Here is a 23,056-nt window from a genome sequence, read left to right as displayed (position 1 = left end):
GTAAAAGGAGAATTTGGTGCATTCTGTCCTCTCTATATTCTCAGTTTTATCTAAGGAGAACAGCTATTGTGCGACCCACAGATGCATTGGTTTGGAAAAAATAAGATGGTGTTGTATGGCTGACATAAGGTATTGATACAGCCTTTGTAATCCCTACTATTCCAGTGTTGTACATCACAACTCTGAATCTCTGGCCTATTCTTTCAAGATCTCTTCTATATTTTTCCAGAAAAACTACTGTCCAAGTTCCTGTTGCTTCTATGCAGCCACCTCATGCAGACTGATTTGTTCCTGTTAACTTATTTGATGTGTTCCCTTAGATGCTAGTAGAGAATTGGCATAACTTCTTGTTAAAATTTTGGTGCTCAAGGCAGCATATTGAACAAAAGTTTGCATTATCTAAATGCTCCCTTGCTGACCATGTGTGATTCCAGTGACTCTTCAAAGAACCATGTTTTATCACTATGTATGTAGTCATGGTTTATGCAAGACTTGGGCCAGAGCGAAGGGGTTCTTATTTAAGTGAATCTCATTTTGCAGTTGTGTCCCCAGAGTTTAAGTTACAAGAGCTGTAAGCGGGCTTGATGTTTTGCTAGGAGCTTAGCACAAGCTTCAGAGTAAATGAGCAAATGGAAAGATAAGATGGCATGTACTAATTCCTTGTATAATGTCTGTCGACTGTGTTTTATTGTATCTCAGAATGCATATCCATTGTCACAGGCTCATTTGTTCTTCAGTGGCTCTACTGTACAGCTCCTGTTGCAGCAGTGTTACTCGCTGGTTGCTTTAGAGTGGCTTTCAGTGTTGAATTCAGTGCCTATAGTAAGCAGAGTCATAATGTGATAATAAATAAATGCTTATGTTACCTTCATCCATGTTAATAATACAGCTAACCAAGCCACTGGCATTTAGTTGCCTTCCCATGATGAGGAAAGTAAAAGGTTTTTTTGTATATTCCTCCATTTGTACCTTAATTTTGAATCAAGACATTATATTTGGGATACTTATTCAAGGTACACACAAGATGAGAATAAATTTTTGGAGGTAGGCTTGTTTTGACTCACCATAAAGATTGTCCAGAAGATTGGATGTTAAATCAACTCTTGGAATTTCCAGAGAATATTTCCATTTAGGTGTGCTAAAAGAAAAGCCAGGAACTAGTTTTAGGCTGCTTATTTCTTTGACAGTTTTGTGCCTCAGATACAGAAATCTTATTATGTTTTATTCGTTATATTATATGGAAGTCTGTCTGATATGTAGCTAGCCCAGTATCACACATGCAACAGATGCAGTTATCTTAACATATTTAATTACAAATTGAATTTATACATGCTTTTAATGGGTATTAATAAATACAGCTAGATTTAACTACAAACAGTAACAGCAGAAATTGTTATCTGGTTAATTGACATCAATATGAAACTTAAATTGATGGCTAAATCATTAGTGTTACAGAAATAGGGAATGTTCTTGGCCTTTTTCTTGATGTGTAAGATTTCATAATTTAATGTTGTATTTAGTTAGAAATTTCTCATACTTTTTTGCATGAGTAAAGGACAACTTTCTTTGGTCAGAGTAACTATGTGGATATACTTTATTTATGAAAGCTGAATTATAGGTATGTAGCAGTGGTATGCTGTGTTGGACGCAGATGTGGTATAATATGTATACTGCTTCATTTCCTGTCTTATTTATTATTGAGGTAGGCTATTCAAAGTCATTGTGGTTTTTTTTCCTAAGGCACCATTGAACTGCAGCAAAAAAAGACATGTTATAATTACTTTTTATTATCTTTTGGTATACTGTTTCAACTGCTTGTTTCTGTCTAGAGCATGAAGATATTGCTATCTTTTAAATATGTGAGCATGACAAAGCAAAATCAATTAGATTTCATTTAAAAATGGGTGCGCCTTCATATCTGAGGGGGATAGGAAGACACATTTTCATAATGTCAATGACCATGTACTGTGTCATCATCTTGGCATAGCAGAAGTAAAGATTAGGCTGAGAAGGATGCTCTATAAGTCCATGGGAAAAGGATTCCTTAACTTTTGATTCTAGCACAAAATAATAATAATATTTTGAAAAAGGCTTTTTGGTTGAAATATGTGTATTTCTGTTGTGGTATCAAGATTCCAGCTATATTCGGACTCCACTCATTGTACATATTTAATGGAAAGGCTGCATCTTCTGTGTGGTTTGCTGACTGTGTTGCAGGCTTCACAGGCAAAGAGCATCCTATGTTTCTTTGTTTCAGGGATATTATAAAAAGAGTCAGTGAGTATGAAGATAACCAGGAAGATTATCTTCATGAATATAGATCCATGAGTTTATACACAGACACAATGGTAATTAAAGTATAGACCTAGTGAAAAACAGCAGACAAACATATACATGGAGAGGAGCTTTAAGAACATTTTCTTTCTTAGAAACAGTGCATCTGCTAAGAGATTGTTTCAGGCTTCACAGTTCTTGCTGTCCAGGAGGTAGCTTAACAAGCAGAACATCAAATTAAATAAGTTTCTTCAAAAGGTATCTCAGTGGAATGACAGCTCTTGATTTCCGTGGAAATCAGGAAAAGAAAAATAATGTTTACCTTTTCATAGCATCTGTCTATAAATTCAGTCCTTTAATATTTCTTGCTTCCTGCAACAGAGGAAATAAAAAGGGCATGTAATAAACTTCCTTTTTGCACATGGAACAAAGCTGGATGTAACTTTTATCTTGGACTCTTTGTTTTTCCACAAACCTAACCCTCTTTGAACGTTCTTCTACTCTGTGCCAGCAGGTCATCAGCACTTGCTGCTGCTGTATTTGGTGACAGAATCCTTGTTCCCTAATGCACTACAATGGAGATTTGGCTGTGCACAGAAATTCTCACCATCATGTCTGGGGGATGAAGCAGGGGTTTAGATCTCCCAGAAATGAGTATTTCTCACAGCTGCTGAGAAATGGTCGTTTAGTCCTTCACTATGGACATAGAAACAGCACATTCTGAGTTTATTAGCAAAAAAAGTGTTCTACTCTCATTTCATATAACCACTATCAAATGAATGAGTTACTCTGTGGAAATTTTTCATAGTAATATTTTAAGTGGGTCACTTAAGCTATGCAGTGCACTAGGGATAATGTGAAGGTTTCATCAACATTTAAGGGTCATCAGATGTTTATATAGTGGCAGCACTTGGGAGGATCTAAATATAACTAAGGTCATGTTATACTGTACATGAGTGGAAAAGAGACTATTGTTGACAATACAGTAGTATATTTATTCCTTGATTGGAAGGGAGAGGCATCAAACATTTAAGACTGCATACTCATTTGATTGTGTGTATACAATTATACCTCATTGTAATAATCTAGGAGTGTTGAATCCTCTTGTTTCATTAAGAAACAATAAAAACAGATATTACTCCTTCAGGACCTATTACCAGAGTGGTTTGGCCTTTTCACAAAGTCTTCTTCAGGGCTGTACAACAGTTCTTCGTGTTATACTGCCTTACAGCTTTCTTTGTAACAAGGGATCATATACAATTCTAAAATCGGATATATAAAGGAATTTGTAATCTGAAATGTGGGCTTTGAAAACTTGAAGGGAAACATGTAGGACAGGGAATCTTTAATTAGATTAGTTATAAAGAGTTGGGTTTGACACCTTGCTTTAAGTATTATGTCCAACGAGGGCAGAAATGCAGATCAGTGCCAGTGTAGGCTTGTTCTGCGCTGGGGAACGTTTACAGAACATTCCCACTATTGCAGCTCCATTGACATAAGTATATGAGGAGCTGCAATATTCACAGCTCTCCACTGCTAGCAGCTGTTCCAGCACTGTGTTAATTAGATTGGCACTGAGCTGCTGTAATAGAGAGGATGCTACTGACAGCTGCTGGGGTGCCATCTACACTAGTGCTGCCAGCACTGATAAAGCTGTAGTAGTGTGGCAATTATTTGCAGAATTTTTCACATTAAGTAAAACTGAGATATATGGACTTAGAGCATTTATGTGAATATATATGTGTCATTTTATTTATTCCCCTGATTTGATGTAGTCTTAAATCAAGGGATAAAGAGTTAGAATCTAAGGATGTGAAATACGTTGTGTCTGTGTGAGAATAAAATAGGGGTGATAATTATCAGAATGTTCATTGTGCGAACTGTGAAGTGGTAATGTGTTTTGTATTGATTGCTAAATCACTTTAAAAGGCTTTCAGTGCTCAGTTCCTGCACTGGACTAACCAAAGGGCAGTACATGCAAATAAAACCTGCTCCTTCATTTTTGTTTATCTTAGTTTCTATCACCTGTGCTGGAAAGCGATAAAAGCAACTGTGATCTGCAATCATTTGAGAGGATAGGAAAACTGTAATGAAAGATTCAGAAAAACAACAGTTCTCTGTGATACTAGATGATATCACTGTTATTAAGAATAAATACAATTATCACACTGGGGAAGGACATGTTTTAGCTCTGCTACCATTCTCTGTAGTTCACTCCTAGTTTCCAAATGCCTATAGAACTAATGGCCATCTTGTGACGTAGACATGATGATGTTACCTATCACATGCTGTTCCTTGTCCTATTTTCTTCCAGTAAATACCATCTTGAAAAAAATATGAATGATTATGTTCACAAGTAATGATGAAATATTCATGGTTGCCTTAGGCATGTGCTGAAAAAAAAAAAAAGTAGCTTTGTCATCAGTGAAATAGTGAATGTTTTTTAGCATTAGTGAACTTAGAATTCATGAAACCGTGAAAAACTTCAGTCTAAGATTTTTAAATCCAAATATTACAGTGCAGGCCTTGGATGATCTAAATCTCATCATTCTTGACTCACTGTGCTTGATTTTTTTGATTGTGAGAATAACAGAACATTTTTATAAGCATATATTTTATATTACTGTTAATAAATTCTCAATTCTTTTTAGTTCATATTAGTCTTGGTCCTTTTATTATTATTTTTTTATTTTTAATTATGAGTCCATATCACTTTTGCAAGGGATGCCATCATTTTGTTGCTATGAAAGGATATGGGTTGTAGCTCTGATGGTGTAAAACCTTTTTTCCTCAGTATGGTCAAACATACAAGACCAGAGAATTGGTAGCAACATCTTTTCTTTACACAAAGAAAGATCCAAGCCTGATATTGTAGAGTTTTGCAGTGATTTATAGATGTTGGACATTACTGCTGAAAGAAGTATATACATTAAAAGAAATGAAGTCATCCATGGGACAATGGCGGTCAGCAGGCATTGTTCATGGGGTGCTCCGAAGATGAGAGGAATGAAGGAAGAAAGGAACCACTTAAAGGATCAGAAACATGACCACCTTTCCTCCACCTCTCTTTGTTCCCCTTTCCATTCAGTGCTTCTGTCATTGTATAGCTTTGCTTCTAGCTGTTGAGTGAAGGAATCCTGAAATTCTTCACGTAATGCTTTCAAACCTCAGTAGAAACTAAGTGCGTGTAAGAGAATGAAAGAAAGAGGATAAATTTTCTATTTCAGAATCTGTAGTTAGAAATGGAAGTGGAAATCACACATAAGAAGAAAATACTGAATGCAGTTTCAACAGTTCATTGTGTTGTCAGAAATAAAAGGTCTTTTAATTCTGGTTAGAAAATAATAAACTTTGATTTGCAGCTTTATTTTGCTCTTTAAGTGACAAAAACAAAGAACTGTTAAGAAAAACATCTATTTAGAACATAATTCTTTCACTAGTCACTGGAAATTTTTGTGCAACTGTCATCTATGGTAAACGAACAGTTTCATATAAACAAAACAGCAATGGTCGTATGTTTAAGACCAGCAATGAGGAGTTATAATATGTTGTTATTCAGTGTATTTTGTTAGGATTTGAAATGAGAAGAACTCAGTGCTTATGTGCCAATGTAGAACTTGAGAAAACAGATATGGAAAATTATTTTACAGCTATCTGGGATAACTTGTAATCTGTTGGTGCTGATATGAAGTTACAAAGTTGAGACTGTCTTTCAGCCAGAGGATGTGTTTTAAAATGGCTTCCATCAGCCATAAAGAATAATTATGATCTTGGGTACTAGCAGTCATACTTATTTCTTCAGTAAACCCAGCAGGTAATCTGGGAAGTCATCTGGATGCTTAAATGTAGCCACTGAGTGCAACTTCTCTTGTCCTTGAATATCTGAGGAATTTATCAGCCTCATAGGACGGTGAATGTTGGACATGCTTTTGTGGGAAGATAGATGGGAAGTTCATCGTATATAGAATAGTATATAAAGTAGGAAATATTTGTTTCCTAACCTAGAGACATCTGATGTAATCATAGAAATATCGTTACATTTTATTCATAGTTTTTTGACAGAAGTAAAACTTTTACTCAGTAATGCTTTTTCTTTAAAAAGCGGCATCTAAAGTTGCCACTATATCATGAAGAACTCGCAGTTAAACCTAGATGTACTTCTAACCAAACATCTGTAATAGAATTAAATCTTACACACAATAACACAAGTGTCAATATGGCTGGATGCAAATTGATAATTTAAGTACTACACACATTGAGTGCTGCTATCTGTAGTGATAGCACTATGTCATCCTTCAGTAACATCCTAAATTCAGTGTCTATTCTTTACCTCTGATATATAATTGCAGCCTCCAGCTAGATGACACTGTAGCTGATGCTGTAGGAAATGTCTGTGGTTTGGACAGTGGGACAAAAGGGATCTGGAGAAGGAATGGCTTTGTTCCTTTTCAGCTTTTCCCAGAGCAGAAATATTAAGGCAATTTCTCCCAAAAAATATTGGTAGCATGAGTGCTTTTGTTTCTGAGAGGAGAAACTCTTCTGGAAGCAAGATGCTTGTTTCCTTGGAGCACTTACCCCAGGATCAACAAAGTAGATAATGGATGGAAGGTGCCTTACTTATCTGGTAGTGTTTTTATCCCACTTTCCTGAGGTGGAATGACTACCAGTTATTTTGTGTCTAGTACAGGTAGGCTTCTGTTTCCAAGAAGAGAATCACTGGAAACAAGAGGAACAGGGAAAAAAAAAAAAAAAAAAGAGGAAAAAAACCCCACAAGAACGCAGAAATCAAACCTGATTTTCAGAGGAAATTACTGAATTTTAAAAACAGAATTCTGCTTCTCAAAGAATTTGTGTTCTGCAGTTTATGTAGTATTCAAAACTATCCTGCTTGTGGAGCAAAGGAGTTTTATTTTGATTCTGTTGCCATGTGCTAAAGGCTGGGTATCCTTAGCAAGATACAAATACAGATGTTTTAGTATTTTCAATTGGTTTTAAAAATTATTCAGTTAAATGCCAAACACTGTTTTAATTCTTCTAAAAACTCTTACAACTAGTCCAGAGGGGGAAAAAAAGAATTTAGAGATACATATGTCTCTCTCTTTCTCTCCCTCTCTCTCTATATATGTCTGTATTCAGAAATATTTTTTATACTATCCACTAGATGGACTCATGAATAGAGTGTTCAAAACCAAAACTCCAGGTGAGGGAAAATGTTTAATGTGAAGCTACTGCAAGAGTCTGGCACACGCAGAGGAACTAGAGAAAAGGAGCTTCTGCATCTGCGCCTTCAGTCAGTGCAAGGACTAGCTATAATTTTGCTTGAACTGAAGTTCTGGCTGACTGTGTGCTCTCTCTAGTGCTAATGAAAGTAACTTGGCATATTCAGCAAAGAACCTTACAGATTTCAGAATATACAAAAACAGTATGTAAGTGCTTGAGATAGATTAAATCAGACATCAGATGTTCTCATATTGTGTACTGGGGTGCCATACAGCCATAAAAGTGGGAAAGATTAATCTTGAAATGTGGTGGTAATTAGCTCTAGCAGACAATTGAATATTCTGCTTGAAATGACAGGCTTATTAACAATAATTGCTTTCAATTTTTTTTTTCCAGCTATACGTTAATACTGTAAGCTAAATTCCTACTGCTTTTTGTGTTGGTTTGTTTCTTCAGCATAGTTCATTTAGTTGTTGTATTTGCTAAATGATGCAATGCTTTCTCAAGCCACAAGAACTGAACAGCTAGTGAAGTCATCAGCAGTAACCATTTCATCAAAACAATTTTCATAAAACCATCTTGAATGTTAAGATGCAGTTATACACACAGAGAACTTGTTCCAGAGAACATGCTTTGCACTTCAAGCTAGCACCAGGCTGTCAGATGGCATTGTTCTGACATCAGAAACAAGAGAAAGACTAGTCAGAAGAGAAACTAGAAAAAGATAAGAGCATAGCTCTGTGACTAGTACCATCTCTTACTCCAGCTTATCTTTGTGTCATGCAGTATGGGATCTGAAGCAGTTCTTCTGCAGCTGTTATGGCAGTGGAACTTAACAAAGATCCTGGGATGCTTGATTGTAAAAGTGAATGGAGAATATGTAATGAGTCTGTTTGATGCTTGTTAGTCAACAGAGCCAAACTAACATGACAATGCAACACAGAATGCTGAGTGCCTTAGTGCTGTGAAAGTCAAGTAAAATTAATGAGAACAAACAATAACAACTATAAAGTTCTCTCACCTGTCTTTAGTTTATTAAAGCACCCTAATTGCCCTTTATACCTTTTTGAGAAGGGCATTAAATGTAACAGAGCTTTCTTTTAAAAGTCAGTATAAGGCAAAGCCTACTGGTTTCCTTCCCTTCGAACTAAGAGTTGTCTATGGATACATCTTTCCTTAGGAAATTCGTGAGAAATGCTTGACTAGATTTATAGGGTAATATATGTTGTATAATTGAAAGTTCTCAGTCATAGAGTCATAGGATTGCAAGAGACTTCAGGAGGTCACCCAGTGCAGGATGAGAATACTTCATCATTCCTGATAGATTTTCCATTCTTAATGCTGTGAATGGCTATCCACTTCTTAGAAACTGCAGAAGTCAGTGACTCTGACACTTATCCAGGCAATTTTGGACATTAGTCCATTATCTCTATCGTTGAAAACTCTGACTTATTTTTTAATCAACCCCCTCCTGGCTATATCCTGTGTCTTTTGTCTAATCAATGTTCATTTCTTATCCTATCCACTGTGGGCATGGGTAACAAGATTATTTTCTTCCTCATTCCAGCAGATTGTTGTGTCATTGAAAGTGTTATCACGTTCCCCTTTTTGGCCTATTTTTCTCTATCAAACCTTAAACAACCCTAATTCAAATGATTTTGATGGGTTTGGAGGAAGAAGACTCATATTTCTATCTCTGTCTAGTATTAGTAGATACATTAGATGGATTTAAGAGGCTAGCTTCATTACATTTGAAATGAAACTGGGATTCGCTGTTCTGTCCTGCTGTGGATGACTCATCACACTCCACGCAGTATCAGTCTGTTGCCATGACCTTCTGTGGGATTTTTGCTATAGTGATAATAAAATATTGTAAACTAAAGAAACAAAAGAATGCTGAATTGCTGTAAGAGAAAATACGTTCATAGAGAGACTGTGCTTTCTTGGTAGGTTGTCAAATGTGAGGAATCAAAAATGAGAAGGAAAGTTTGTGTGGCAGGATTATTAACTAAATAAGGATGATCAAGGTCTAAATGTGCTCAGCCAAAGATGGAGACTTGAAGAACAAGAATATTTTGCAACTCAGTCAGCAACTCATTGAGTCAGAGTAGTCTCTTGAGAGTCTGGCATAAGAAAAAAAATACTGGTCTTCTAAATATCCTGCACAGAAGACACTTTAAGCAGTATCTACCTGGTCTAAACTCATCTTCTAAGTTATAAATCAGACATAAAAAAGGGACTATGAAAGCATATATGCAGTCTCTGCCAGAAGGAGTGATGTAGTAGTGTATTTAAAAAGAGGGCTAAAAAAAGAGTTGTGAAGTTTAAAACACCTTTTGATTTTTGTCTTTTTTTTTTTTCAATCACTTTGGTGAGAGTATACATCTCTGCCATTTACATTGTGTTTTGGGTAGGCCTCCTAAAAGAAAAAGGATGTCCAGCAGCTTCCAGTGCTCACAGTAGTCCCAGTACTCAGAATGCAAGTTTACACTGTAGCAAGATTTGCTAACACAGGTGATAAATACCCTGGCTTTTTACATTTTGTGTTATTGAATGAGTATTTTTGCTGATGGTAGGACATTGCTCTAAGAAAATACTAAAGGGATTTTCTTGAAGGGGCAGTCAGCCTGTAATCTGAGAAAGAGCTGTTCTCCATGGCATTTACGGTACACCAGGATTGAAGACCCAAGTTCTGTATCCCACTGTCATACTGAGCCATCTTGCTATGTATATATCTCTTTCTGTCTCAGCCTTTGCTCCCTGTTAAGTTGCTATTCATATAAAGCACGTGGAAACAAAAGCTAGACATTATCAGTACCACATAAACAGCAGTTAACCATAAATTTTCAGGACCCAATTCTCATACTCCTAGGAACAGATGATAATAGTAGTAGTATGAAACTCTATCTTGATTAAGCATTTGATATGTTATGTGGTCTTGTGAGGCTGATCTACTGATGTAGTATTTCATTAACATGGCGATACTTATCAACTAGTAAAGCAGTGACAGATAGAATCTGAGTTTTGCTAGACATACACAAACATCAAATCTTAAGCAAGATTTTGAAGAGGTCTGAAACACTGATAAGTCATTTCTACTCCATCTTCTCGTGTGATATAAAGCAATGAATTTAAAAAAATATTGCTTCATGCCACGTGCTAATATCTGTAGTCTCCCTACTTGAAGTGACAGTAGAAACCAGCATAACAGGTTTTTATCTATACACGTTTTTTTCTTGTCTCATATCTGTCTTTTCTCACGATTTGTCTGTCTCAGATGGAGTTTGTACCATGTTAAGGGTGCTGTTCGCAAGACTTAATAATCCATGGCTTAGTGCCTTCCTGTGTAACTTTGAGACAGGTCAAATGCAACAAAACTCAATTTCAAGCAAGTATTAACTGTTTAAAGTTGACTGTGTGAATCTGCCTTTCAGTTTTCTGGATGCAATTCATATTTACTCATGTTCTCTTAAATATAGAAAAATGTATTTTATACAGATATTTATGTCTCTGAAAAAGAAATAAGTTATGGAGGAACATTTAATTCCAATACTTAAATTGTGTTATGAATATGTCACATGTTTAATCTGTTTGAGCAATGTCATAGTTTGCTCAGACATGAACAGTTAAAATGCTGATTTTACCTCCTTTATTCAAAATGGAATGATTTTTCAGTGAGTTTATGAAGAATTAAGAGACTTTTCCTCTCTGTTTTTTTCTTCTCTATTCCTAATCAGTGATCTTACATTTACTACTACTGTAGTCTGACTATCTCATTACAGTTTGGCAGGGACTAAAATATGTCTTTTAACAGCAAGTGTATAGATAAGATTTAAAACCAATGAACAGACCTTTTTTGATTCCATATTTTTTTCAGAAATGAAGGAAAATAAAAAAACACATTGGAAGTGATAGTGGCAATAGAAAGAATAATTGATATTTGGGTGCCACTTACCTTTTCTGGTAAGGTGTTAATACTAACTTCCCCACTTCAATAATGCCATAGGTATCTGCCATGTAGCTTCAGTTATATATGTTCAGTCAAAACTGTTATTTCCTTACTTCGTTTTCTGAATGAATTTTCTGTAAAGATGAGTTGCTGTCTTCACTGGCTTGGCCTTCATCATACAACCTTTCCAAGGGCCATGGGATCCTTTAAGAAAAGGTTGTACATGCATTAATCATGCATTACTGCCCATAGTCTCTAATTTTAAGAACTGAGTATCACTCAGAGTGTATCCCCTCATTTCTGTTTCAATCAACCAGGCCAAATAAATCTTGCATGCATTACTTTAGGGGGGGTTGTTTAATAGAATCATAGAATAGAATCATAGAGTCATTAGGGTTAGAAATGGCCTCTAATATCTTCTAGTCCAAGCATATACACCTATTACCAGTATTGTCCGCTAAACTGTATCCTGAAGTACTACACCTACTATTCCCTTAAACACCTACATGGACAGTGACTCCACCACCTCCCTGGGCAGCCTGTTCCAATGCTTCACCATTCTTTCTGAGAAGAAGTTCTTCCTAATATCCATCCTGAACCTCCCTTGATGCAACTTGAGGCTGTTCCCTCTTGTCCTATCACTAGTTACCTGGGAGGAGAGATCACCCATCACTTTTTGAAGTAATAGTATTCATGATGTTGATTTGTATTGGTATAACAATCTTAGAAATGTCAGGGGAAAAAAAAAACCACCACTATTCTGCAGTGGTCTTTTGAGGGTGGATTAGGATTAAACTCAGTTAGCTGAACAATCTAAGACTCATTTTGAAATATTTATGTTCATGCCTATTTAGCTGAAGATTTTTATGGTGCAAGGTGTGATGGATGCACTTAAAACCTGTGTTTGACATAAGTCTTAGTCAGGCATACAACCATCAACAGGCCTCAGTATTATGGTTTCCTGAACTGAACAGTTCATTAATAATAGCAAATGAGATAGATGCTAACAGCTATGACTATGAACAGAAGGGATATCACATTAGAACACTGAAAGATCCCATGGAGAAGTAAAGAATTGCATCGAGGGGTCAAAAACAACATGGCAAAGTTCTGATCAGTCACTTTATCTCATCAACACAGCACTCATAGAAGGCCTGGTTTAAACTCTTCCTTATTGAAGCAGTGGGTTGCTCAACTGATCCTCTCTGAAGAGGTATCCTCTAAGACATGGACATCTCTCAAAGTTGCTCCTAAAGGAGTCAAAGGATCGTTACTAACAACACTTGTTCCTGAGTGGAACTTCAGACTTTATGGTTAACTAGTTTTTTTGTTAATGTTTAGCAACTTAAATATGCAATAGACAAACAGCTGTGACTCTTGTCATCATAAGAGGCTACTGATATCAATCTACTCCTTTTAATAAACTAACTGCTAGCATGGAAGTGTTGGTTCTGTCCTGTCAAACAAGTATAAAACAACATTTAAATCCCTTAATTTTTTCAGTATTTATTCATGTCTTTACTTTTCAAAAATTGTGTGTTTTTTCTTCCAGTTTCTGTAAGATTTTGCCTCTGTGGTGGCTTCCATTAAATCCCATTTAGTGCAGAACAGTCTATTCAGTGGCTTAAGGATAAAATTTTACTGTGATGAGATAGTCAGCACAATACTGTATTGCTATGCATGAACTGCTGTAAGGATTTAGATGAAGCATCAGTACAGGGGCAATAGCATTACTGGTAAACACTGCACGTCTATTAGTACCTCTCTTGAATACTATGTAGTAAACCACGAGAGGGAAATAGCAACAGGAGACACAAGAATCCTTTGAGTCCTCTCCAGTCTTAATAACTACAAATTTTACCTGACCATGAATTAGACTTGTCAGTCCCATGTGCTCACTGCATTAGTTCATTTTAGAACGTCAATATAACAGTTTTTATCTGCATCTCTACTTAATAAATAACTCACTGTACCTTAAAGCAAAATGGTAATGCTTGTAATAGTGCTTCAGAATAGTAACTAGGTGAGTGAATAATACATTATTTTTTTTCATGATAAGTACAAAGAAGTACTGTTTCCTTTCAGTTTTGTTGGTGTTATCAGATGTGTAATTATTGCATGATTAAGTTCAATTTGTACAATAGGTGACTGACATTTCCACATTGCTCTTCCAAGTTGGCTGCACAAAATCTGTTGTGCAACAGACTTTCACATCCAAGCAATACAGACAGCTACTTGAGTTTTTTTCATGATCCAAAATGGCTTCTGCTACTTTGGATAAGCAAGATATGTTTCTGAGGATGTGTATGAACTAAGAGACCCAACAAGCCATTAAAGTTCCTTAATTAGTGAAATCAAAATAGTGGAGTACTGACATTAAAATGAGTGCTGTTTCAACTCTTCCACAGAAAAATTTCTATCCTTTCTTTGTTTAAATGTGCCTACACCCATTTGTCAACTGACAAGAGGTCCCTTACCACATTTGCAATTCTAAATGGGTAACTCCTATGAATCATTCTGTAAGAGATGTGTAAGAAGTCAGTCTCAAGGGAATGAAAATATTCCTCTAATCAAATTGATATAGCTGATTCCTCAATGCAGATCTAAAAAGGATATTGAAGAAAGTTATTTTTGTTTAAAATGATGGAACTTGTATTTAAAACAAAACAACAACAAAAAAAACCCACAACCTAATAGTCCTTGTAATTGCATGGGAATTCACATATATACTCCAGTTAACTCTTAAACTGCTTTTATTTGTGAGACAAGTTTTCCACTGATAAGGAAATTTGGATTCAGTATATAGAGAAGTATTGTAGTTTTAAATATCTTTTTCCTCACAACTTCTTTTATATCATTTCTACAGCTGAATAAAGCTGACGTTGTTCCTGAAAGCTTTCTGATGGAGGCAGAGCTAGAAATGCATAGTTATGTGAAGGCGGTTTACGAGATCTCAGAGACTTGTAAAGTAAGTATCCTGGTCTAAAGTGCATCAGTGGTCATTCAGTGAGGGAGATCATCAAAAATATAGAAGCAATGATCATCTAGTTCTATATTTCATCCACTACATTTTCTAAGCGTGACTGGACATATATGCATTATTCAGAGAAACAAGCAAGAACTTCGTCGCCATCAGGAAGATATTGAAGACTGTGGCAAATACTTTCACAGCAAGTCGAAGGTACTCTATAATATTCCTTTGTTTGCTAAATAAGTAGCATTTTAGATGTCCCTATGTTTGGCTTTCAACTGCTTTTAAGTATTTCCTCAAGTATAAAGTATTGCAGTAACTTATCAGTAAAATGATGCATTTCTGGTGCATTTTCTCACTGTAAGAAGGCCACACCATTGCACCTGACCACAGATGGGAAAACACTGAATTAATTATCACAACTTGATAATTTTCACAACTTGATAATTTTCAACAGCTCTTGTGTATTCTGAAGCAGTCTTCAATATTTAGTTTGATAAGAGTTCGATGGTAGTTGCACATTCAGTAATAATTCTAGTTATGCACAGAGACCATCACTTCTTTTCTGGAGGAAACTTGTCTGTCTTATTCTCCACATTTGTGTTCAGAACAATTTAGTATGCAAATGAACTGGTCTACATGTACAGGAACTTTTCAGCCATGATGTGGAAATAGATGTACTGTAATTAAAAATGTTATATTTGACAAATTCCAGTTTTCCTACTTTTAAAATTTACTGTATTCTCTGCAAAGTGCACAATGACTTGAACCATTTCCAAGAAAATGTACTGCAAGAAGGAACGAAAGGGTACATATTTGTTTGTTTTGTCTAAACTTAATGCTAGAAGTAAAGTAAAAGTAAAATGCTAACAGTTATAGTGTTCAAAATGTTTGTTGCTTGATATTTTTCTCCTAGAAAATATGGCATTAGTAAGAAGATAGAGAAAGAAGTCTTGGGTGTAGTTTCCCTAGTGTCACGCTGTTAACTACATAGCAAACTTACAGTGGCCTAGCAAGTGATGATTAACCATGATTCAAAATGATGATTCACAGCTACCATCCACAATAGGGAATGAATCATGGCATTCAGCAATATTCTACTAAATTCACCTGCTGAGGAAAATAAGTTGACAGAGAAGTGCTGTGGGTAGGAGTGACTGGAAGTTCACAGGAACTTCTTTAGAATTTGTCAGTGTTTTTTCAAACACCTGTTGCCTTGGTGAGGTTGTCCAAAGTATTGTAGGAATAAGGGAACTCTACCTTATGTTTAGTTCCATTAGAATTTATATTGAGTCTAGAACTTTGAATATGTTATTAAACAAATTTATAATATGTCCTTTATTCTTGTATCAAAATAATTTATTGAAGCAAAATAGACAAACTTAGGAGTACATGGAATCTTCCTCAAATTGTTCCATTACAATCTATAAATGGACGGGTAAAACTAAAAAGTGAATGCATATTGGAATACAGTTCCACATTCTTAGAGAAGCAGGATTAACTTGATTTCTGTGGTATTCTTTCTGTTAGCACTTGCTGATCATCTTACTTGGTTGAAAGTCAGTAGGAAGAAAGTTGAGATTGAACATTAACATCTTACAGCCAAGAATCAATGAGTTGAGAGACTTTTGGAAGAGTTTATATGTTAGTACTACTTTGCACTGCAAATTAAATTTGACTTATGTGTAATTTCTGTTCTCCGTGTACAAGTTCAATCAGTGCACACTGGAATAGTCACAGAATAGCACAGGAGAGAATATTGTACAAGAAGAGAGTAAACAAGCTTGGCTTTTGCAAAACATAGATGGAGGGAAGGATATGATTCTACATTATAAATACATCCAGGGAAATACCAGGGTGGAAAAAGAGCTGATCAGTCCAGGATACAGAAAATATGCATACAGAAAATATGAAAAAAAAACAGATGGCTATAAATGTATTTAGGATGAAAATTACATTTTTGAAAAGTGAGGTGCTACAACTCTTAACAAGTGGTATGGAAACTAATTTAGAAGCATGTCATTCAATTTAAACAAATCAATAAAATTGCTGTCAGAGTGGTCAAACACAGCTTGCCTGGAGAGATTGTAGATTCTCCATCTATGGGGATATTCAGAAGCCACCTGGATACAGCCCTGAGTGACCTGCTGTAGATTATTCTGTTCTGTGTTTGTTTGACTGATATGATCTACAGAGGTCCTGTCTCCCTCAACAGTTCAGTGATTTTCCAGTACCAACTGTAACAGTAGAATATGATCTATGTACAAAACTAATAGTGCTGGGGATGGAAGTTTACTTTGTTAAATTGAGGTGCTATTAAGACTGGTGTAAGATACTCAGTTTCAGTGTTGGATGAGGGAGGAAAAAGAAAACAAATGAAGAAATAAAAATAAATTATGAAAAGAAATACTAAAAAAAGAGAAACATTGTTCCACTTACTCTCAGTTCTGGATGGAATTATGTGTACATTCATCATAGAAATTCAAGAATACTCAGAAACTGTGATAGTTTGACGGAGAGGTGGTGGATGCCCCATCCCTGGAAGCATTCAAGGCAATGCTGGATGTGGCTCTGGGCAGCCTGGTCTGGTGACACTGCCCATGGCAGGTGGGCTCAAACTAGATGATTTCTGTGAGGTCCTTTTCAACTCAGACCATTCTATGGCACTAATTGTTTTAAAATGTGCGGCTTCGTTTGTGTCAAAGACAACACAACAAAATCAGTTGTCAGATCATTAGAAATCAACTAGAGCCACTGATGCAATTTTTTTTTTTTTTGTATTTCTCAGAGTTTTACATATAAAATCTAGTTTTTCTTGGGATTTAGTAACATTAAGAAAGAATATTCTTGGAAGAACTTTAACATTCTTTGTTAAATATAGTTTTGAACAACTGCAATTTGTAAACAACAAACCTCTATTGTTTTGTGTAAAGAGCCAGCAGGAAAATCTCTAAGATTAACGTCTCAGAGGTAGCATTGTAGACATTAAAACAAATAAATATATATCATTAAAATATCTTACTCAGGAACTAGGCCTGTCTTACTGGTTTTATCTATTACTATATTCTTTTCAGAGTATGTTTATTCAGAAGTAAATTCATAACTTCTAAGTTTGCTGAGTTTGTTGAGCTCCCTTCATCTCTGACTTTTTTTAGATTTTGTCAGCATTCACTCAGATCAGCAAATCCCATGCAGGCTAAGATGGAGACAGATTATTGTTCAACATATAGTTTACTCTGTGTATCATATATTTTGCATCTTGGCATGGATAAACTGGAAGTGTCGTGCCAAAATCAATGAGCAAACACAAAAGCGAATCTAATGCAGTCTGAAGTGTACAGCATTTTATACCTGCTCTGATCACGGAATTAATGGAGGTTAGCCAGAATTCAATTAACAGGAGAATATGTCAAGGACAGTATGAACAGTTACGGCTATCAAGAGCCTACACTGGAAAAATGGGGGGATTTAAGGACATAACAAGCAGGATCCTTTTTAAACACATTTTTTCAACTTTAACTCTTATTTTTCTGGCGTTCTCAAAAAATACTGACTCAAATAATGAGGTACATCTGCTACAAAAATGCTTATTACTGTCCACCTAAATACTGTGTAACATTTATTGAGATGCTTTAGATCTTAACTCTGTTACCACTTTTAAACAACGCTAAAAATATGATTTCTTTTTCTGCAATCACACTACCCGTGACCGTGTTATAGTTTGGTGGGTTTTTAATGCTACTTTTATTTTCCCTACAATAACATCTTTCTAACTGGTAAAGGAAAGTGCTCTTTAAAGTATTAGAACTGCTCGAAAATTTCCAATGATTATAGAAATTTAAACTGATCAAATGTTATTTTCTGGAATTTAACGTTCTTGACCTTTCTATGGAGTAGTTGAGATATCTACCTAATTTCAGTAAGAAGCTACCATGTACCACTTTTGCTTTTCTGATATTCAGATTTGTTGCATCTGTGCGTTACCTGTGTATAGGTAATTATTTGTGTCAGCCTGGAGTCAATTTACTGGGGGCCCTTTGCTTCTTTTACTGCTTGGTTTACCTCATAAAGGTTCAAAATACTGGGCTTATGAGATGTTAAATTAGAGGACAAATTATAGTTATATTTCTAGAGGAGCCCTTACCTCTGATTTATTTTTATAGTAGAACTATATGCATATTGTTATTGTATTTAATGGGTGCTGCATGACAAGCAATAGCAAGAATGAATGCCTTGTATAAAGCTTGATTTTCTACTGCTTTTTAGTTAATATTGTAAAATCAAATGCAATTACCCGTTTGACAGTTCTCCTTGTCAATCATCTGCTAATTTGTAAGCAAAACATTATATTTCACACTGGAGTATCTGTAAGAACTTCCTGATACCTCTTCCTGAGATTGCATTCAGTTTTGAAGTTATCTCACTAGAATCCAAACTAGACACAAAGTTATTTGACCACTGTTGCTTCCTCTCTGCAGTATCTCTCTTGTTGCCTGATGTGACTCACACTAGTCTTCTGTCCAGAAAACAGAACAACTGTGCTTCTTCTGGCATTGCTTTTTCATGTCAGCGTATATGTCAAGCACCAATTTTGTTGTATTTTGGTGATATCTGCAGTTGTGAGAAAGCTTGCTGTTTCAGCCTGAGGACATTCAGTTACCTTTGTTTCACACGGTTTGGCAGCCTTTACTAAAGAAGAGGGCTGATTCACTGCTGATAGCAGTGGAAAGTAAATTACAATTACATCATAGCCATGAATAACATTCTCCATATTTTTACTGGTAAGAAAAAAACAGAAAATTTTGCCGTGTACAAACTACTGGGACACTTAAGTTCTCTCTTCAACAATTTTGTCACCTTTGTGCATTTCCTTGCTGTAACTTTCTTCTTCATATGATGTTATGAGTTTCTGCCTCTGACCAGTCTCACCATATGTATTAATGCCTTCTAGATTATTAAACACTGTCAGAATGACCAACGCACAGTGTGGTCCAGATTTAGATCTAGGCTAAAATAAATACATAAAAATATAATTGGCAATGTCAGCTGTCAAGTTTTCCTCTTCCAGAAAGGGAATGCAAACAACTCTTGATATAACTGTGTATGGAAAAGAAAACTTGCAGGAAAATGTGGAAAGAATGATCCCAATATTTAACAGTATAAGCAGATTTTAAGGTACTACATGGTAAGCTAATAGTATACCTTGTAACAAGTGTTCTAATATAAACTGATAATTTCAAGATATGCTGCAGGAAGAATTAAAATGTAAAGAAAGGTCATAGCAATTAGCTGACAGGACTGGAGCATTTCTTTGTTACTTTTCCTCTACTTTTGCTGAAGTTAGTCTTCAGAAAGAATAAAATTAGATTGTTCTAAGAAAATTTAGGAACAATTCTGCAACCTACTTTCTCTGAGAGCTTTTTCAGAGTCATGCCTAATTGCCTAACGTAGCCTACCTTGGAAAGTTCTGTGCAGCCAAACTCTAGAGCTTGTCTGTCTACATCCCCTAACCCATACCCGTTGTCATGTGGTGAGGCTTAACTTAAGCCCCTCAACTCTACAGAAAATGAAGTTCTCAGGGGAGAAAGCTTTTGGCCCTTTTGGGTTGCATTACTAATGGGCTGTCAAACGGAGGGGTAAGCCAGAGAATATGTGTTTGCTTGATTACTTCTTCATGCAGAGCAGGCCTCTGCAGTATTTCGTTTTAGACTCACTCCTTTCCCCTTGTTAGTTTTACAGTTCCAGTTCCAGGAAAGAGATAAAATCTAGAACTTCAGATGGAGAGAAGCTGAAGACTGATTATTCTTCTCTGAAAGTCCCTTTACAACCACAGCCCAGCTGAAACTCTATGTTTCATCACTCTTTGTCATGTAGCCCAACTTGATCAAACAGTCCAAATAAAAGAGTTTAAGGGGAGTGGAATCTAATATCTTGTTTTAGTGTTTGAAGTTTTCTATCAATGAGAGCTGTGTGAAGAATGTTTGACTTGACTTTTGCCAACTCTTGGCTCTCATGTTTGTCTTCTATTTGTGAAACTTGTGCACTTACAGAGCTTGTATTTTACTTGCCATAAGTCATAACAACAATTCTGTTCGCACTAGCTGACCTTCACTGAGCTGTACATCATACTAAGTTACTTAGCAGGATCACGTTAGTGATAGGTCACCATCTGTTCAGTTTTACAGCCTGCGAAGAAAATTAAGTAGTACCTCTAATAATTTTGTTTTACATTATGTATTTACTGTCTAGTCTTTTCATTTCACTGAGTGATTTCTGAATTACACAAGGTGTCATCATAATCGCCTTTTCTAAAGGGAAGAAAGCTACTTAAAAGATTCAGTTCTCTGCTCCAAAACTTTATTGTCCAAAGTACAAATGCTTTTTGTACTTAGTCATTAACCTATACACACGTAAGCAGACACTTGTGTGGTGACACAAAATCTGTTATAGTTTGTCACTCCTGTTGGTGCGCTGGAACTTTGTCCTATCTGTTGCATTTCCCTTTAATTAATATAGATTTTCCATTTAATACAGTTCTTTTTATCAGAACTTTCACACAAAAAAACTGAGAGTTCTAATATTTTCTCTCACTTTTTAACAGATCCAATTTCAGTGCATGTGGGAAACATTAACTAATGATAATTTTTGAATTAAGTTATAGGAGTATATTTCTGTGAATGATAAATTAAATAGAAACTGCTTTGTGGACCAGTTATTAATCATGAGTAGGCATTAGAGATGTCAAACAGTTACTCATGTTTAGTTTACTTCTATGTCTATAACCATATTTTACCAAAAAAAAACAAATTAGGATTTTTAATAGTTTTTTCCTGAATTAATTACTTAAAAATCAGTTTTATATCATAACCAGAAATAGAAATAAAAGCTAGAGTGAGTTTGATTTGGGGATTGAAAAATGGTTGCCCATAAGTCACATGTAATTAGTCCTGAGTATAATTTTCTATGTTTTATTCATTTTTAATCATCTCCATTCCCTTTAGCAGACACTAATACTGAAAAAAGATATGCCAGAAACTCATGCATAAAAGTGTTCTTTCTTTATTTCTACATGAAATGCACACAGAAAATGCTGAAAATCTTTGTAAGAAGTCCTTTACATTCTTTCCTCCTTTTTTAATCAAAGGTGTGAAAAGGAAATAGCTTTCAAGAGAGGGTTGCTTGTTTGTTTTTTCTTTTACAAATCAAAGAACATATGAAGCGTGAAATTCATACATCACTAGAAAAAGGACCAGAACAGATGCCAGGTATCAATTTAGCATCAAACTTCAAGTAAGAAGTATTAACTCTACACTTTATGTGAAAATAAAACTTCAATTGAAAACAAAGTTCTTTTCTTAGAGTGATGTGGGAGTTTCTTGTATAAAACTATTTAAACTATTCCATTTAGTAGCAGTGTTAAATTTAGGTTATTTTACCAAGCTTAACACTACAGTGATGGGAATGAAGAAATTCAGATTCATTTTGAGTGATCCAGGTATGACAGGACTAATGAAGTGAGGCATAATACTCAAGGTTCTAAGATGACCTATGTATAGACAGACTGGCTTAAAAACTTTTCTTGTGCTTTTCTGCCACATACCTATCAAGTCATTTTTTACAGGAGTTCTGGACTGCATCACTCTGACATTTCCTAATGCTGGAGAAATGACAAGTAGAGGATTAAGATTTTGTTCCAATTGGAAAATTCTCTGTGACTAGAATAAGTCATAATTAAGTCAAAACAGCATTCTTGCTCTCTCCAGAAAGAAACCAAAATACTGACTTCGAGGATCACTGTTCTTGCGAACAGCATCTTTAAACTGCTCCAAAGTGGTCCGTTAATTCTCTAGATCTGACCTGAAATGTAGATATGAACTGTAGGAGGAATTCAGCACTCTGAAGTTTTACAAAATAATGGTATAAACCATTGAGCCTGTGTTTTTATTTCAGTGACATAACTAAGACTACTCATATATGCATGTCTTTTGCTTATAAAAATAATACATCTATTTCTAAAGAGAATTGTGGTAAACTGTTTGCCGAATCCCTGCATGGGATAATGTCTTCTTATGAGATGTAGAATAAAATTCATTGCGTAGTCTTGTCACACAGGAAGAAGTGCCTTCTTTTAAATCATCAAGTATGCATTGTGCTGTGTGGTTATGAATGCTGAAGAGGACTCCCTCTGCGTAGAACACAGTTATTCATTTTAGCATTATTATTTTCAGTGGACTTTTCAGTTCAGTTGTAAATTCAACCATAAGGATTTGATGACCTTTAGGTCTTTTCCAGCCTAAATGACTGTATGATTCTAAACTCTTGATGCTGTAGTTGAGCTTTACAGTTTGAATTATCTCCCTGAATGTCTGCATTTTCCTTTTCCTCTTACCTTATACTGGTACTCTCTTTTTTGCTTTGCTCTTTCACTATTCTGTTAACAGTCTGCATCAGTCTTATCTGAGATGGTTATTGTTCATCCTTCTGCTTTATTGATACTCCAGTTACAGCAAATTTCAGCTAAAATAATATTTTCTTCTTTTCCATTATCTAGTCATAGTCTTCTGACTTTGTTTGTTTTATGTGAAATGAGATGTATGGAAGTGGCTTATTATGCCTTTTGGAAATCACTAATAAACTCATCA

This window comes from Cyrtonyx montezumae, unplaced genomic scaffold, assembly GCF_038088225.1.
Source record: "Cyrtonyx montezumae isolate F1298 unplaced genomic scaffold, pur_monq_1.0 scaffold_24, whole genome shotgun sequence".
In the NCBI taxonomy this organism is placed as follows: domain Eukaryota; kingdom Metazoa; phylum Chordata; class Aves; order Galliformes; family Odontophoridae; genus Cyrtonyx; species Cyrtonyx montezumae.
Note: the sequence above shows the minus strand (reverse complement) of the source record.